The sequence below is a fragment of the Alligator sinensis genome, unplaced genomic scaffold (assembly GCF_000455745.1).
Source record: "Alligator sinensis unplaced genomic scaffold, ASM45574v1 scaffold366_1, whole genome shotgun sequence".
NCBI lineage: Eukaryota > Metazoa > Chordata > Crocodylia > Alligatoridae > Alligator > Alligator sinensis.
Window position 1 is genome coordinate 4822251 of NW_005841851.1, and position 19658 is coordinate 4841908.

At 40.9% G+C, this 19658-nt stretch overlaps 1 protein-coding gene across 20 annotated transcripts in view; it reads left to right on the plus strand.

Annotated features, from left to right (window-relative positions):
* Positions 1 to 19658, plus strand: part of PRDM16 (PR/SET domain 16) — a 459271-nt gene that overhangs the window by 260870 nt on the left and 178743 nt on the right. The gene's annotated exons all lie outside the window — the stretch shown is intronic.

Sequence of the window (19658 nt, forward strand, 5' to 3'; positions counted from 1 at the left end):
TGCTCTGCCAGGCCGATATTTCTTGCATCCAACAGTGCGCGTGTCCCAAATCCCACCCACTCCTTGGTAAGTCTCAGTATTGCTTCTGTTGTCTGTGCATGTATGTCACTCGTTCAGTACAATGCCCACCCCACCTTCAGCATTATAGATCTATGCAGACAAAAAAAAATGGTAATAGCTCTATGAATCTTTGATTAGTGACTTAGGCCCCAAATTTTTAACTAATTGAGTACATTAAATAATATGTCCCTAAAAGACTGACTAATACAAGACACTTTTCAAAGCTTCTTTAATAAAAATTCTATTTGGGATTTGACCATAATGGCTATCCTTGCTTGCCAAAACATGACTTCTTAGCAGGTGACTTTCATCAAGTACATCTGAAATAGTACCTAAATGAATTAGCAATAAAATGGACTTAGGCCGAGCAGTAGGAGCCTCCATTAATCTTGGGTTAATCACTAAAGAGATGCCATTCACTTTTCTTAAGAAGTCACATTTTTCTCCCCTTGCTGGCGACCAGATTTCATAAAGTAACATATTTCTAATGAAAGGGCTCTGCTTGAATTAAAACCCTGAAGGTTTATGCAGATTTTAGTTTTGATTACTGCTGGCATGGGCTCTTAGCAGACTCCGGAAGGTAGGTCCGCAGTGAAAGAGTCCCAGCATGCAGTTCATAATATTCTTTGAAATAAAATAGTGCACTTGTACTTAGTGGCTTTAATCAGCTCTGACTTTTGATAGTCAAACAATAGCTAATTACAGTAACACCTGCCTTCTAAGTCATGTCATGTAGGTTATTGCCAACAAGAGACCTTGTATCTTAGCTGCATGATTATTATAGAGTCTAAAACCTATCTGTACAAAAAACTAGAGCTGACACTCTGCAAGTTTGGTAGCCATTATACAGTTTTTATTTTCTGATGTATTTCTAGCTTTTCTATTTGCAGTTTTCTGTGCTTGAAAGGAAAAGAACCAATTTTTGTGACCACGTTGGGAATCCAAGCTTTAGCAAAAAAAAATATTTAGTTGCATTTGTCATAGTTTGGCACTAATGTATGTCACCCACAACAAATTCTGAATTTATATATTTTTTAACTTATTTGAAAGTGATTGACAATTTGCCACGTATAGCAAAGTAAAAATACATTAGTATTCCTGATATGAACTGCCCTCTGGCATCAAATGGTATATATGCATATAGTTGAATTTTATTTCACTGTCTGCAAATATAATAGTATTTGGTGGCATAGGAGCAAAGTGAATCAATTTACTTAATCTTTATCCAGACTTTGAGGATTTGCAGGAAATAAAATCCCTATTTAAATAGCAGCTTTTGCATCAACTAACTAGGTTTTCCAAAACAAATCTCCCACATTTTTCCCATCTTTTTATTTGAAATGTACAGTCAGGTGAGTTACACTCCAAATGCGAGCTACTGTGGAAGCCATAAATTATTGTCTTATTGAAGATTTTTCTTTTCCCATTAATTTTGCTAGCAAATACTTCTTCATTTTCACAAACCCAGTCAAGTGAGTAACATCGGTTGTTGGCTACAGGCTCAACAGACCCTGTAACAACTTTCCAAGAATTAACAACACAGATGCATGTAATGATAGTGATGGATGCTCCCTCCTCTAGGCAGAAAGAGATAATGGGCCACATTCTCTTCTTAGGGATGCTGGTTTCAATGACCAAAATAGATGGTCCAGTAAAAAGGTAATTTTGATAATCATTGTGTTCAAAGTGATTGTGCCATTTCAAAGCTCCAACAAATAATAATCAAACCAGGAGAGTGGCAGGTAGAACTGATGTTACAGCCTGTACATTTGTGTCCGTGAAAAAAACATCCTTTAAATTACAGTTAAGATGTGTTGAAAGTGATCATCAGGAGTTTGGCTGTTCAGATCTCTTAAATGAAAGAAAATACTTACAGGGATTTAGTAAGGAGTAAATTAATTTGTTGTAGTGTGTTTCAGCAGAGTTCTTAAATATATTGAAGATTTATACAAGAAGAAAGATTACTTACAATGTAATAATAATAATTTATATATGCCCCAGTAGCACCTTCAATATGATTGTTGCTGTTCAAACATATACGAAGACATAATCCCTGGCTGAAAGAAGTTATAGGCTGGTTTTAAAGCAAACAAAGGAAATGTTATAGGGAATTATACTTAGTGCAGAATAGACCTGAATGCATGAAGCTTTATGTTTAATGCTAGACTTTAATTCACTAGGAAATCTCAGTGCTTAGCATTTCCTTTTTTTTTACACCAGTTAAATTTGAGAAGCAGTGAATTTTGTCAACAGATTACATCAGCGCAAAAAAGTTTGCATCAGGCCTATAGTCAAGGAGTTCTCTTGGGGGCAGTCTGAATTCTGATCCCACTGGGGCTCCTGGAACTTCTTTGATTTTCTGAGTGCTGTTTTATTTTTGGGCTCCTGCTGCAGTCTAGGAAACTGATAACAGGGCAGGGCCTAATGCTGTGGAGGCCTGACACTGATTGGATGTTACCACAATGTGTGTAATAAATAATAATTGATTGTAATGATGATTCTGTATGTGGGAGAATGGCATTATGTGGCTCACATCAGGGCTTATTACTGCATAATTTTGAAGGAGGGTACAGGAACTGACTGGAGTCCTCTGTGATCTTGAAAAATGAAACTGGAAAAAATGAACAAAATACATTAGGAAAGTTTTTTTGGCCGCTGTTGAGAGCTAAACCAGGGGCTGGGTAATTAAAAAAAAATCAAATTGGTTACTGGACATTTATATAAAATGGTTAATGTGGGTCACACAGGGCTTTTGCAGTAAATGCAGTCAGGTTGGCTTTGATGAAAGGGGAAAAGGAGTGCATGTTAAAAGGTTTTGATGTTAACTTCACATCCATGAACTACATTCAGGTTCAGCATTTAATATGCTATCTACCCCCCTATTTAGTTATTCTTTCTCACCCTACCATTTGTCATGTTCACCTCAAACTGGGCAGAGAGAAATCTTCTTTATATCAGTTACCATGTTTGCCATATCTGATCAATTTGATTGATCATGGCCTGAGCTACAGGTTGGTAATAAGCTGTTTTGAGGGACTCCCACATTTCCCCTAGGACGGAATTGGCATGACAGCATTATAAACTGGCCATTTATCAACCTGCTCCCCAGTGGTCATTGTCTGAGCATTGTTAGGCTGAGATGCCAGACTTGTACTTCACAGGCGTGGGGGTAGACTCAGAACGCCTGGACACTGAGTTGAAGTTAATAGAAGCAGCACAGCAATAAATGACACTGCAATGGGATCAAAATCCTAAGTGCAGATATCACATTTAAATTCTACTCGATTCCTCGACAAACTCCAGCCATAGTGTCCACCCTCTCGGATACATGTCAGACCACGTTGTCTTTCAACTTGACTGGATGGGGGCAGGCCCAAACCTGCTCCCAGAGTGTTCCCACTCTGTCTGAAAAGAAAGAACTGCTTTGCCAGAGTTTGTCTTGCAGATTGCCAGCCTCCTTCCCTGTGCTCACTGTGCTACTGAGAAGTGCTGATGCCATTAATTTAAGTTAACATAGCACTTTTCTTGCTTTAGTGCTTTACAGATTTTGCCCTGAGAGAGTGAGAATCTACAGAAAGGCCACCCAAGCCTCTTAGCACCCTGACATGGCCCCTCTTCCTCCAGGAATGATGTGAACCTGATGGCCTCCCTCACCTCCCACGTGTAAAGACTGAAATGGCAGATCCCTCACAGGATCCTTTTCTTCCCCTTCACTCCTCCCAAAGAGTACGGCCCATTCTTGAGAAGACCAGAGGCAATGACAAGTGTCCTCTATAGCTATGTGGTTTTGGTGGGGTACCCCGGAGCAGAAGGTCCTGGAGCTAAAAACTCACACCCTATGTTCCAGACCGTCTCCCCAGCCTTTCAGACCGTCTCCCCAGCCTTTCTGCTTCCCCTTTTCCTTCTCCCCACTCCCAATTCAGTCAACATTGCTGCCTCAATTATGTACAGGCCACATTTCTTAGATTTTCTTTATTCACATAAAGGGATAGATCATAGAAACCCACTTTTACAGCACTGCTTCATACTTCCCCGTGGTACATGGGACCCTTCTGTTTCTCTATCCCATCCCTTTGCTGGCTAGAATGCTGCCTTCATACAGGACCTAATAACGTCCCACTATACGAAGAGAGGAACTTATGGTCTATGAGATGCTACTATGTTCTTCCTATCTCATACTTCACATATAAGAGAAAAAAGGGGTGTGTCTGCTTTGTGATCTCTTTGTAGGTGCTCCGTGGCAGGGAGTATTAGTTTCAAGGCTTAATACTGCTTTATGAGCCAGTGTGTTCTGCCCTGCTTTATTTATTTGTTGCTGAAGGAAGTCCAGTAGAAAATAAAGCAAACAGAGCAGCACCCACCATGTAGATCTGGGGGGGAGGGAAAGTTTCAAAACTCCATTTTGTCCAGTCTGTCTAGCATCACTAGATATCAGCAGTCTTGCTGCTGTCATTAATACTATTAATTCATGATGTAATGACATATTTCTGTACCTTTCTGTGTTGTTTATAACAATGCAAAACTCTTCTTCCTGAGGTACTTTCTCTAAAGAATTATTTTTTTTGATGGGGTGGCGGGGGGTGAGGTGGTGTACATACCTTTAAATATTCTCCTATCTTACAAGAGCATTCTTGCACTGCAGGGTTCATTCTATTGAATAACATTGAGATCCTAAGTTAAAATTGGAATGTTTCCTTCCAGCAGGACTGAAACAGTTTTAAATGACCAGGACTGCCTATTAAGACAGTCTTTGATCGAGGAAATACTTAATCACATGCTTATTTTGACATCAATAGGGCTGCTTGTACACTTAAACACTTGCTTAAGTTTCCTTCTGGATCAGGGCCTACAGTTTGAATAACTTCAAAGAATCCTCAAGTGTCATCCTGATCATAACAGGTTATCAGCTACCTGCTGCAAGAGAGAAAGAATCAGTCCTAATCTTTGAATAGGATGGAATAAAACATGGCAAAACTTTTCTTCTTTTAACCTGCTTTCTGTATGGTTTTTTTCCCACAGAATTTTGGTAGTGACTTTTATTTTACAGGTTGAGTGTAAAGTTATTCCCAGTCTGCACAAACTGCAGTTTTTAATCTTAACGATAGATTTAGTGACCGCTGAAGTGTAAAATAAACCACTGTGGCCTAATCAATCAAATCTGCATAGTTCAGAGAAAGTACCTGTATAAGGTTTTTATATCAGAATGTCTGTAATAGTAATAGACGTTTATTAGCAACCATAAAGCTGTTTGAATTTAATATCTCTCTAAATAACACCAACAGCATTAAAACAAATCTCTAAAGCAAATGCAACTGCACCATAAACAGCCCACAATGTAAGGTTTAAAGGCTATTACAAGAGCCCCGAAAGATTCATGGTTTGTGCTATTACTTGGACACTCTATGGTGAATTGAAAAACATTGCAATTATAGTACTGAGACCTTTTAATAAAGTATCACCAGTATTGATGAAGTGATAGGCTTTGTATTTCAGTGCAAAATATATATAATAATCGTAAACATATCTGGTTAATCTGCAGGATAGCAGAAACTTCTCAAAAGTTTGAGTTAGCAGCTCAGCCACTTCTGAAATGCCTCCAGAAATCCTCTTGTAAATCTTAGAAGATCAGGTTTTATCCCAATAACGTACTTCTGTGAGGTGCTAAGGACCCTCGAGCCCCATTGAAACTCCAAGGAGGTTGTAAGTCCTCAACACCTGTTTACCAGTCCCTCCTGATTTGGAGTGAACTAGAAATACTCAGTGGACAGTTTTGATTTTGCATTATTTTAGCATGGACCATAAGGTACAGACTTGAGAAAATGTGTATTTTTAAATAAAACAAACCGGGCAGGGGAAGGAAGGGAGGGAGCCCTATTTAGTGAACTTTTGAGGATCTTGAAGACTGCTTAGAGTTTCCTAGAAATATGAAGACAAAAGTTGTGGTTGGGTTCATTTCTTTTACTTGGATCTTTTCTGCTGACTGTAATCAGAGCTTGTGATAACTGAGCTGGAAAGCTCAGAGGCAAATTGCTGTAAGTCCCAGGTGAACAGACATTCACTTTTAATTCTAGAAATGCAGCCACATGCCTGCAGTGGCCCAGGCCAGAAGCCAGGGGGCACTAGAGCATGCCTCCCTGCTCAGCTGGAGCAGACAACTTGAGCCAAGGCTATAGCCCACCCACCCTGTGAGGGAGGGGTTGTGCAGGAGGTATAAAGCATCCTGGGATGCTGGGGGACTGTGAGTTAACTTGAATCTGGAGGGGATCTAGGACTGAAGTTCAAGAAACCTAAATTAGTTAAGTCTGATACTGCATCCATCCAGATTTATCCTAAACCAGTTTTGGCCACTTCGGAAGCAGTTTATGTGCACTGAACTTCTGTTGTGTTACAGATTTGATCCAGTTTCCGATCACTTATAGCAGTTTGTGTGATTTCTGTCCCTAGCCCTAATGTTAAAATGTGCACAGTTTGTACCCATGTATTCTCAACCCATACATAATAAAAATCCATCAAGATACATTTAGGAAACTTCCACAATTCAACTTTTTTTCAAAATACAGCTTTGACTGAGTGCCCCTGTTTGTGGGATCAAAAGATCAAAAGGATCTAGGAGTCATTATAGACTCCAAGATGAGCATGGGCCGCCAATGTGGGGACACAGTCAAGAAGGCTAACCGCACCTTGTCATGCATCCACAGATGCATCACGGGCAGGTCCAGGGAGGTGATTCTCCCCCTCTATGCGACACTGGTCAGAACACAGTTGTAGTACTGCGTCGTTCTGGGCGCCGCACTTCAGGAGGGATGTGGACAAGAGGAGGGTCCAGAGGAAGGCCACTCGTATGATCAGGGGGCAGCAGGGCAGGCCCGACGAAGAGACGCTATGAGACCTAACCTGTTCAGCCTCCACAAGAGAAGGCTGAGAGGGGATCTGGGGGCCGTCTATAAACTGGCCAAGGGAGACCAGCAGGCAATGGGAGAGTCCCTGTTCCCACAAGCACTACTGGGAGTAACAAGGAATAACGGCCATAAGTTGACAGAGTAGATTCAGGCTAGATATCAGGAGACACTACTTCACAGTCAGGGCGGCTAGGATCTGGAACCAACTTCCAAGGTAAGTGGTGCTCGCTCCTACCAGGGGGGTCTTTAAAAGGAGGCTAGATAAACACCTTTCTGGGGTCGTTTGATCCCAGCATTCTTTCTTGCCCATGGCAGGGGGTTGGACTTGATGATCTGCTCAGGTCCCTTCCAACCCTAACAACTATGAAACTATAAGTGTATGTCTACATGCTGCCCAATGGTGATATAGCAACACACTTTGGTGACGTAGCAATCATGTGGGTCTACATGTGATCATCAGCTACATCACCATAGCAGCATGCTCCCCAGTTATAGTGTGATGCTACAGTGACGTAGCAGCGAAATCTACCCATGCGCCACACACACAGCGCAGGAACCACTCGTTCTGTGCCGTGTTTTAGTACTTCCAAAAGGAAGTACTAAAACATGGTGCCATAGCAAAGTCGCTGTACTGCAATGTGTAGACATGCCCCAAGTGTTGCAAAAACAAATAAGCACCACTGGAATTTTGTTTGGCTCCTTTATTAAAGGGTCCATGATAATTGGAAAGTTTTGCCCATGGATGAATAGACAGTTACTGTCTAGAACTGACTTGGTGGTGATCCTGCTGTGGTGCATGCTACTCTTCTCCTTGAACTGTGAAGACAGCTGCTAATCTCCCATACATTTATTGGATATGAAAACTAATAAAATGTTGTTTAGCGATACTGACGCAGTCTGAGGTCAGGGCTCCCAAGAAGCAGTTGTTTTTTTGGGTAAATGTGGTCAGTTCAAAGCGATGAAAAAGAACAAGGCGTTCAGATGACAGGAGGTCATGGACACATAGCAGAATAAGGGGTGATACTGTTTAGGCCTGCAGCTGTGGTTAACTGACTGCAGTTCTGAAGGTAGCTTTCTCAGTGGAGGGTAATGAACCCTGTCTTGGAGAGAAAGTAACCATGTTGGCCCTGGCAGTGAGAAGGAAACATTGAAAAGCTCTGTGCTTTCAGCACAGTCCCTACAGAGTAAGCACACACGTTGCTGTGCTTCTCCCGCTTCAAAAGCAAGCCTGCCCTTACTTATGGCGTTAGCTGGTTTGAATAGTCCAGGGAAAGTGAAACCAAAAGAGAGATTCTTCTAAGCCCAGAGACCTGGGTGAGGGGAGAAAAAAACTGCAGCCTTTTCTCTAAGGGCACAATTACAGGGTGCTTGAGACTCTGAAAAGGTGTATACGAGGTCATTGGAGCCAGGGAGCGGCTGAGTATAGGGGAGAGATGCTTTGAGGAAGAAAACCATGAGATTGTTGGGGAGATTCCAGGACAGATTACATTGGCTGTAAGGAAGTGTCAGAGTTGGCACTGGATGTGTCGGGGGGCACCAGATGTTCCCAGGTGCATAATGCCCTGGCTCAACAGCTGGCTTTTGAGAACTCTAGGACAGGGGCAGGCAAAGTCCAGACTATTGGCCAGATCCAGCCATCAGTGGACTCCATTTCCCAGCAGCCCCTGCCCACATGGCTGGGGCCAGTCTTCATGGAGACCCCAGGGGCCGATCTCCATGGCAGGGGCCAAAATGTGGCAGGGGCCAATCTCCATGGCAACCCTAGCCTTGCACTATCACAGTGCAGCTGCGGCTGGGGTCTCCATGGAAACCGGTCCCAGCCCTGTGGGCGGGGGCTGCTGGGAAATGGAGTCCAAGTGCTGGCTGGCTCTGCCATTTTGCCCACCCCTGCTCTAGAACCTGTAGATAAGGGGTCTCGTCTGGTTTGTGAGATCACTGGGAATGCAATAGCATCCTTTAGCATCAGCTGGAAGTTGTGCAAGGTTCAGCAGGTTGCAACTGGTTACAGCCATTTATTGTGGTGTCCACCTGCAGGGCCCTGTAAAGACCAAAGCAACAATGTGATATCTGCCCAGAGGGTCTTGTAGGCAATGTGAGAGGGATGGAGACTGGGAGCAAGGCCCCTCATTGTGGACTCAGTCAAAGATGTCAAATTCCTCCTCTGCTCAGGGCAGAGGTTAGAGACTGTGCCATGTAGTAGCTGGGAGGTGGAAAGGAAGCTCTTCTCTGCTATGGATAACTTCTGTCCACCTCCTTTCCCACAAGGGAAGGTGATCACATTTTACACCAAATAAGAGCGCTATGAAATGATGGAGATTGTGTGTTTAGCAGCAAAGTTATAAAATAACAAACTGACTGAACTTAAAAACAATTCCAGGAGACCGCTCGTGTGCTGCCGTATTGTGATAACAAGCCATGATCTCAGCTCAGGAGGCCGAGGGGGTGACAGTCTCAGCATCCAAGAGTGTTTCCTTTCCTTTCCACGACAGGGAAATGAAACATAAACACAGTGAGGAGGACATTGGCAAGCCTGGCAAAGCCCACTGATTGTGGAAGGGTATTATGAATGGGCAGACTAGTTCTCATATTAATGCACTGCGTGTTCTGTAGGAAACCCCCCAGCACTACACAAAGGAAAATCTGTGCGGTTTTCGCTCTATCTTTGTATTCATCTGTCAGATCAATATATATATATATTAGAGCTATGTGAATTCTTAGGAATATGTTTGGCATGAGCGTTATTGAACTTGTGTTGGTTTCAGCAGCAGTCATACTATTTTGGCTTCTGACAAACCCTTAAGCTCTTAAATGAAACCTAGACAGACAAGGTTCCTTGGGTGAATTTGATATCTTTTATTAGACCAACCCAAATAGTTGGAGAATATTTATTAAGCAAGCTTTCAGGTTCAAAAACCCTTCGTCAGGCTAAGGAAGTTTCAGCAGTTGGTGTGTGCTCTTCACCTATGAATTCTCTTCAGTGTTATGCATTGCTCATGAGCCTTGGGCAACCTCAAAGGATCCTCCAGGATATCATCAGAGATATTTTCCCTGATGAATCCCAAAGGAAGTAATGCAACTGTGGTACCTCAGGAGAACCCCACCCATTTCTGTCCCATTTATCTATTTATTCCACCACTGTGTCCTGCCTCTGTGTTGACTGTGAGGGTCAGGGACTGTTTTCTTCCTTACTTTTTTGTTCAGCCTTTTGTGCAGCGAAGCTCTGACACAATTAACCTCTGTGAGCTTAGCAATTCCCTGAATCAGCCTGTGCCTCAGTTTTCCATCTGAAAACTAAGGATAGTTTATACTTTCTTCCCCTTGCCTCTTGCCTGCCCATTTACATTCCTGACCATAGGCGCTGGCACTAGCAATTCTTGCAAATAATAGAAATGTTGAGCAGCCTCCTCAGTGGTCACGCGAGTTTCTGGTACTGGGAGGACCTTGAAAAGGCCTGATGCAGAAGACAAGAACAGCCTATTCCCTCAGCCTTCTCCATTGCCTTGTGCATTGTGGTATCCTTCATGTCAATGCGAAGTGGGGAAAAAGCACTTCCATTCTCACTGGCAGCCTTTTATGCCAACATTTTACAAAAGGATAGGGTTACACAAGGCTAGGGGCAGTGGAGAATTGGGACCATCTAGTCATGCTCTGCATGTTCTCTGTGAACCAGACCAAGTGAATGGAAATAATGAGATTGGAAACGAAGAGTTCAGTTTCTAGGAGTCATGTTTACATGGGCTTAGAAGAAGGGTTCACAGGTATCCTGCACTTAACCCTTGTCGAGAGAAATTCACCCTTTCTGACTTGCCTCCTGCTTCTGAGCCCACCAATGTCCTTCTCCAGAAATATAATCCATCCAATAATGAAACATGCACCCCTGGTCAGCAGGCTCCAGTGCTCCATTAAAGCAGCACAGCTCAACTGTGAACCCAATGTTATTATCTGATTTTAAAAGGAGAGGTATGTAAATATGCTGCGTGACTATTAAGCCAAATGTTTTCCCCAAGACCAAGTTAGCGCCAATCTGGGGTCACCTCATGTATGAGTTGAAGGCTGGTCTTGTGACTAAGGCATTGGGTAGGGCCACAGGAGGTCTGGGTTCTTGTGCTTTCTCCTCCAGAGACATCTTATGTGGGAACTGTGGGAGCTGTGCTGTTATGTGGGGGCTGTGCTGTTATTCTCCCCCTGTCAGACACTAAAGAGTGCAGTGCCTGTGCAGAACATTAACAGGGGGTGCATCTACATGTGCCATTAAGGCGGCATGATAAACTCTGGCACAGTTTGCGCTGGAGAAAATGGCTCCTGGGCACAGCATTTACACGTGTGCCTGGGACCACAACAGTTTGAGCCAGGGTGGAACATCCCCAGCTGGCAGCAGGCTCAGGGGTTAGCCCTGGGCTGCTGGTCACAGCATTGGATGGTGTTGGAGGGGCTGGCTGGGGTGCAAAAATGTCCAAAGAGCAGAGCTGTGTAGCTAGACAGCAGTCAGGGGTTTGATTTCCTGCTGCCTGGGCTGACTGGGTGCAATTTCCACCTGGGTCATGGTTTATATGTGCATTTAGGTGCAGTTATTTCCGCCTCTGTAAGATAGTATTGTTGGGGACAGAGCTATCTTGCAGCAGTGAAAATTAGTTTGCTGCAGTCTAACAGCGTTGCACATGGAGATGCTATTCATAGTCAAATGTTTAATTCCCAGACCCCCCGTGTAATTTAGGGCCTGTATTAGTCTTTCCATTTTTGAGGTAAGGAAAGCGAGACAGTGGGCGTGTCTAGATGTTCATTAATGCACTGTAGTTATTGTGCATTAAGTATAGTACTTGGTTAACAATTAATGCACGGTAACTTGTGAGACTGTGCAATAGCACCAGTGCATGGGTTTTTAGTGATGCTTACTGCGCAGTAGCATATTAGCGCAGTTTTTGCCCAGCACGGTACTGTGCAGTGCTATTAGGCTACTGTGCAGGAAGTGTCTTGTGTACACGTGCCCTCAGGGTTGTGAAATGCCTGCTGAAGACTACCGAAAGGATTAGTGGTTGGACAGGGTCATAACTCACAAGTTCCTCCCTCAGATATCTGGCATTAGACCACTGGTCCATGATGCTCTTACTCCGCTTACCACTAGCTACATCTATCTGATTCAAGTTAGTCTACTTCCAGCCGTAAACTCCTTAAATAATTTATTGCCTCATTGAATATTTATATGGATTATTAGTATGCAGATTAAATGAAACAATACACAATGGCTCCACATTTAAATATTATAGTCTATCATGTCATAACAGCTGACATGCAGGGGTGCTAAGCCTATAAAGTCTTTATAAGAGTTTTGTTAAAAAATAAATGTCCTCTCCAAGCACAGCACTCATTTTTCCAAATGAAATAATTTTTATTTAACATATATTTTTTCTACTACTTCAAATAGAGCCAAAGGCACTAGTCCTCCTCCTGGATTAGCGGCCAGTATGATTTCAATTTATAAATGAAGCCCTTTTTGATTTGCAAATAAAAAGCATCTGAAACCACTAACCAGCTTGGCTTTTATTTTTATGTCTATAAAAATGTCTGAACCATTTGTTTTTAAAATTTTCTAAGTACAAAAAACTGCTCCTATGAACTGGTGTATCCAAGTTTCAGTTGGAAGTAAACTTGTTGCAGAACAGAGTTATTAAGCTCCGGAAGTTTCAGATGGAAATTCAGAGCAATCCTTCATCAAAATGCAGCTAGCTGAGAGCTTCATTTAAAAATAACCTCTGTTACAGTGCTCTCACATCTCAATTAGACATATGGAAATCACAAAGTTTACTTGGATTTGGATGCTGATATTCAGGGGTAAAATCTTGGCCCCGCTGTAGTGAGAGTAAGTGTTGCCACGGACTTCTCTGGGGCTTGGGTTTCACCCAGATACATAATCCAGTATGTCGGAAGCTTCTGCTCTCCCAGGGACAAGTGCTTCCACAAGAACTGGTTTCAGAGCGAGAGATATCACAGACAATCCTATTTTCTTCAAAGATATCACAGAGAATCCTATTGTCTAGGCCATGTCTATAGCAGAAGCACTTTACAAGCATAAGAATGCCAACATACTACATTTTCAAAGCATTATTAGTTGGGACATTACTTAACTGGCAAATCTGTGCTTTGTACCAGTGTACAGGGTCCTGTATCCTCTGAATAGCAACACATTGCTATGCTTTCTTTCCCCTGCTTTATCCTGGGCAAATGTAGGTTGTATAACCAACTGCATGTCTTAAATTGCATCAACTTATTTCAGTTATGTTCCATGTAGCCACCATGCACAGGGTCCCATATTCTCCTTAATCTCTATAAACCCATGTAAACCAGCTACAGTTTTTAACATCCATTAATAAAGTTTTAAAATCTGCTTTAAAAAAGAAAAAAAAAACTTCCTATATGTGAGTGAAAGAAGCTATACCAGTAAAAATGAAGTGCTGTTGGCATCACTACACCCTCACTGCAGACTTCTGCCAGCATAGCCATGTTGTTCGCAGGTCATGCCTTTCTATTCCCTGGCCTGACACAGCTCTGCCAGCAGAAGTCTGTACCGTACACCTGACTTCGGTTCCAGCTGCAAACAGGAAGAAAAAAGGCTCAAGGAACTAAAACCAAAAAGTCAAATATCCAAGCTTCCTTTTTAATCTCAGGAGGTTGATTTGAGGTGGGTTTTTTTGGAGGACATACTGGCTGGTTCCTATTTTATCTGAAGGTCCATCTCATTTTTCCTTTTCTAAGACCCTGATTACACAGTTTTTTTTTAACGTGTGTTTTTAAACCTGCTTCAGAACCTGGTGGAAAAGTGATTTGTGTTGATACAAGATAAACGTTACTGTGCCAGGGGAAAAAACTTTTAAATGGTTACAAAACCGTTTTTCTAGTAAGTATAGTTAGAGCAGGAAAAAAACGAAAAGGCTTCTGTTTAAATATCACATATTTAGGCCCTTTATTTTACAAGTGAATCTTGAAATAAATGTGAGAAATTAGGGGGAAAATATTTATCTGTTTTCCCAGGTTTTTTTATTCTGCCCTTTTGACAGCATTTGAGGTACTCATTTTCACTCTCTTCCCTGTTAGCCTGTTAATCCGTTTCCCCTCTTGTTTGTGTGAGATTTTTCCTGAAGGAATAAGGGACAGAAGCAGGAAAGTAAGATTGTAAAACCACAGAAAAATGGGCAGGGGACTTGGAAGCAAATATAGTCCTCGAGACTCATTGCAGTTCCTTTTTTTTTTTTTTTTTTTTAACCAATTACATTTTGAAGTGACTGAATGCTACTTTAAATAAGGTTTTTTTTCGCATTCTGGACAGAATTTGTTCATAGAAAAGAAATAATTTTTAAGCCTGTTTTTTAAAATGGTTTCTTAAAACAGGTTAGCGATAAGTACAGATAAAAATCTCTGTTCCCTGAGACTGTATTAGGATATTCATTGTGATGTAATGACCGTCAGTTCACACCTGTACAAACTTCTTATGAATGAAAGCTATTCTGAGAATTTTCCTTCATTCAGCCTTTCACTCTGACTGTTAACATCAAACTCAATGTAAACAATTCCAGGATTTGGCATTTATATAGTAGTATGTCAAGATACAGTAGCTTCATTCTAAGCTTAAGCTAAACCATTCTTAAAAGAAATCAATGCAGCCCTCATTAAAGTTATATGCCATTAAAATATAAATGGAACTTCAATGAGATTTTTTAAGCACACAGCTTATATGGAGGTGCCTAGCATTTTATAATGCACTGAATTAGATCACTTCCTCCCTTATCTATATACTAATTTGTAAAAGTATAAGTGGTTGCAGCATAAGGCAGTGTAGTGGATGCTTAGAATGTAAAAATATTGAAGAACAGCATTTGAGAGCATAGCTTTGAATTGATTGCTCTAGTAATTTATCAAGTACAATAGGGCAAAATTGGTCTCGTTTAGGAAGTTGTGTAAAAATGTGTAAATTATAAAAAGGTATTTTCAGATGGAAAAAAATCCTAACTTCTTTTAATATTCTAGGATGAATATGGGACACCGTGTATTAATGTTGACAGTTTTGATATATACTTTTTGTTCATTTTTAAGCGTATCCCAAGAGAAGAAATATTTTTAGAAAAATGGGCAGATTCTGTATTTTACACTTAAGACATACTGTTTCTTTCTTAAGCATATTGTGTTGCTAATGCACTCGTCATAACTACTGTGTGAAGGCGCCCTCTATTGCTGAAAGTTGTAATTGATAGTAACAAACGCAAATGTTTTTGGCTGGGGTTAGCGAATGTTCTAAAACTTAAAATAAAATGTCCTTTTTTCTCCGCTTCTCAAAGTGCTCTCCTCAAACACTGCCAACATTTTTTAACCTTAAAAAAAGTCAAGCACTTGTGTTTTCTGGCTGACTAATAAATAATACAGTACATTGATTCATGACGAATGTTATGCTTGTTTAGATAGCAGGCATGGTGCTATAATTTCCCTAAAAACAAAATCCAGTCTAAAAATAAAGAGTGCTTACCTGCCATAACAGATGACTGATATCCTGCAATTATTTGCTACATTGTAATTCTATGTTCAAAGGCCCCTGATTCTAAGTACAAATGCAGTCTTTTTGTTAATGAGCCATTTAAGCCAAGCAGATTGCTTTGCTTTATCTTTCTGATTTTTCCTCTATGATAGAACTTTACCTTTGGGGATTAAACCCTGGCTCTACTGTCAGTAGAGAAACTCCCATTAACTGCAAAAGCAGGATGTTACCCTGACTTTCAGGTTGTCCCTTGTCCTCCTTCCCAGACATTCATGGTAAAACGTAGACACGGAAGTACTCGGAACGGATCTGTGTTGTTCAGAACTCCTGGCACAATAGCCCAGGCCTTGCCAGTAGCAGTAAGAGCAGTTCTCTCCAGGGGATGAGGCTGGAGCAAGCTTCATTTAATTTAACTAGTTCAAAACTGGACTCTTATCAGGCAAAATCTACATTTCATAAACATGAGCCTTGAGGCATCATTTATTTGCTGCGGGCCTTTGGCTTAAAGCAGAACCATAAAATATAGTTATAATGCCTCTTGACAAATATAAATGCTAGACTTGCAAACATTCTGGCCAAACCTCAGCTTATTCTCAACTTCTTATCTTGGGATGGGGAGAGAGACCCGCACCACTTTAATTTCATTTCATACGTCTAACGTTTTGTTAAAGTTATTAAAGATAATGGGACAGAATTCTGTTCCCAGTTACGCAGATGTAGCCTAAAGCATTTTCACTGACTTGCAAGTAGATAGATCGCGTTCACGATGCTGTAAGTGAGGGAAGAATTTGCTTTAATAAATATACATTTTTGTTTTCATGTATTGGTTTACAAGAGGGTTAATTTTCAAGAGAGCCATGTCGCTGTTTCTGTTTATGTCAAGTCTTAAGTATTGTGGTTCTGTTCCCAATATCGTCTCTGTGAACACTACAACAAAAACGACAGTACTTTTCTGAGTATTATGATTATTCTAATAAAATAAACTGCTCTTGGATACATGGTTTCCAGGTCATTGAGAGTAGAGCTGTCTAGTAAAATGTTTGTTATGGATGTAATACAATTTAAAATCACACTTACCCAGGTATGTTACAAAAATATAAAAACTGCAGTTCCATATGTTTGGTGTTATGCTAGAACACCATTCTTCTCCTGCAAGAAGCAGTATTTGTTGTTAAAATGATTAAATTTTGTGGCAAAAATGGCAAATTTGTACCTGGGACAAGTTCACGTTTTGCACAGAGGACAGAACATTTCCATAGAAGTGGCTAAATGCTGCCTTGCTGACTCAGTTTATTAAATTCTTCCAAATGCTCTTGGAAATATCAGTTTCTGCACACCCACACTGAGAGTTTTGCAGCAGCCTTAGCATGGAAGTTTTTTTCTGTTATACGAGAGCAAGTCCCTTATACCCGTGTAATGATCTTATGTGAGGGACTCTCTTGAGTGGGGAGATGATATAGTGATGATAATTTTTGGCACCATCACTGCTGTGTGAGCCAGTGCTCAGGATTTCGACCCTTAGACCCATGAACACCCACTACTTGCAGAGCAGAGGGTTGGAATACAGAGGAAAAACATTATGGTAATAAAAAAACCTGGCACTTTTGGTAGCAACAGGCTTTTTCTGAAATTCTAGATTGATTTCTTGAGATATTAGAGCCTCCAGTATTTTGGGAAAAGTTCCAGATTTTGAGAATGTTGAGATGTTGTTAGACATGTTCTGAATTTGTGGTTAACGTAGAGCTGCCTGAACCTTGTTTTAAAACTGTGTGGATCCCTTTAACCCCTGAACCACATCAGAATAAGGCCCTAAGCTAACAAAATAACTGTGCAGCACACACTGCTCCAAACTGTTTCGATTTATAACAGCATTGGAAATATTTCTGCGGCATGTGTGTTCAATATTGTTTGCTAAATCTTGAAAATTAATTTATAGAGGGTAGGAACAGTAAAAGTTGATTCATGGTTCATCGTCCTTTCTGTAGCACCAAAACAAGCTGCTGCAAATTTATATAAGGTGCATACATATATGAAGATAATGTAACATGTCTAGTGGCAACTTTGTTTCTTCTTCATTTTAAACATGTAGCCAAAAAAAGTTAACCTTTATATGAAAGAAAAGGTGTGTGTGTATGTTTTTATTTTTTTCTCTTCCTGTACATGCATATTTATGCACATATAGAAAATGACTTGATATCTTGAAATATATGACATATGTACTTAGAGCTACGCACAGTCTGTACTGTATTTGGTTTGTTTCTGTGTCAAAACCATAGGGTCAGTTTTGCAACTCTTGTAGACAGCACCAAGTGCATGTAAAATGGTGTAACTCTGCAGCTCTCATTTGCAACAGTAATTTTAAATTCTGGAGTTTTAGAATCACTCCAAAGTTAATTCATTAGGATTTATAGGGGACAGATTGGGGAATGCAGGAACCATGGGAGTGAGAAAAACTTGTCCCTGCACCCACCCCAGCCCCACACTACAAGCGTCAAGGGCAAAACTTTGATCCATGCACCTTCCTTCTTTGCACCAGTGATAGCCTGAACACGCTTGACCAAAGCAAGAGCTTGGACACATGGCACTCCAGGCTCAGCCCACCAGCCCAGAGCCCTATCAGGCCCCATATCTCTTTTAAACTACAAGGTGGCAGTCTTCTACTGCAGAGTATCATTAACCCTATAATCTGCAAATTAACACGATGGATTGTAGGAATGCCTAATGTCTGGTGTACGATGTCAGCATGTACTCCTAAAGTCAGTAACCTGTGACTTAGCAAAATCAAAACCTATAGAAGCTCTTTTGGAGAAATGTCAGCAGGAGTTTGTGCACTATACTATTACTAATAACCTGTGTGATCCAGGATGGAAACCAAGCATGCCTGGTAAATTATGGTTCTAAAGACCCTTAGGAAACATTAGTTGCTGTATACTATGTGGAAAGGAGTCATTTTTAACCTAAATAACTTGGATACTTCATTATGAGCCAGCATGGGCTGAGGAGCGGCAAGCTGTTGGGACTTTTCCAAGTTTGTTCTCAAGTAAAAGTACCTCTTCTTCAAAAGTTTTATATAATAAATATATATATATGTGTGTGTGTGTGTGTATATATATAAAACACCATCTGTGCATACTGTGCTTTACAGACAGTTACAGATAACAGGCTCCCCATGTGAGAAGTTATAGCCTAAGTTCAGTGCAAATGGAATATGTTATGTTGCAATATAGTACAACAGCAGGCACATATGCTTTTTCCATGTGTTTCCAGTGTTCTTTGTAATAGCAGATCAGTTACTCTGGGTCTTCTTGGAATCCACCTGTACTCTTCTGTTTTAGCAAGGGGCAAACATCGGTGGGTTTGGAAATTTAATTTTAAATATAGGTTTTAATCCAGAAATCACAAGACATTTTGTGCATACAAACTGTCCCCATGAAATTACCACTGCGTACACCTGAAAGAAAAGCAGCATGAAGGCAGTCTCTCATTCTGTTTCCTCAGCTTTTGACTAGGACCACAAGCAGAAGGATAATGCAAGGGAAATACTTTTTAAAGGGTTAATCAAACTTTTTGACCTCCAAAACAGAGAACTTCCATGATTGAAACAAATACGGTGAAGAACCATTTCTGGTTTAATTTTATCAGTTCACCCCTCTTCCATTCCTCTTACTGCCAGTTTAAATCACATCTCATTGAATTTAATGTACTCAGAAATACAAAGTGGAGGGGACAGAGAGAAAAGGGGCTAGCTGGTATTTTACCGAGAGCTTCCATGCAGCTTTTCTCAGCAAAATTATCAGCGTATGCAGTGAAGATCTCATGTCACTTAATCTCCAAAGGGTTAACTTTAATTTCAAAGTTCCCAAAATGTCAGTGCTCCTTTATCCAAAAATACAACTGGCTTTATCAACATATGCTTTTCATTACCTACAAGACTTACAATATTTTTGGTGTCTGTATCAACTTGATTCAATTACTGGTACCACTGTGAGGGAACATTACCTCCAGGGAAAAGGGGGTGAATGCATCAGTGCCCATGGATACAGTGTAGGGAGCAGATTAATATAACAGATTTACATCAAGACTGCTGACTCCATTACTTTAAAACTCCTGTAATTGACTTTTTTAAAAATGACATTAGCATTTAAATGGTACTATCGTTACAAGGGTGAAGGTTCAGC